Genomic DNA, 236 nt, shown 5'->3' with positions numbered 1-236 from the left:
CGTGGCTCTGACCCTGCCATCCCCCACCATCACTACGCACCTCGTCCTACTGTCCCCAGACTCCAGGGCCCGAGGGCCCTCCGTCCTGAAGTTCCTTTGAGGCTGGGGGCCAGAAAGGGGGCCGGGACCGGGTGGTACTGGCAAATGGTGGAAGGGAGGTGCCCGGCCACCGCTCCATCACGGGAGGGTCGTCGGCTTGGGCTCACATTGGCCAGGTAGAACCCTCGTAGCCCAGG

This window comes from Ornithorhynchus anatinus, chromosome 3 (assembly GCF_004115215.2).
Source record: "Ornithorhynchus anatinus isolate Pmale09 chromosome 3, mOrnAna1.pri.v4, whole genome shotgun sequence".
Lineage (NCBI taxonomy): Eukaryota > Metazoa > Chordata > Mammalia > Monotremata > Ornithorhynchidae > Ornithorhynchus > Ornithorhynchus anatinus.
This window is presented reverse-complemented; position numbering follows the sequence as displayed.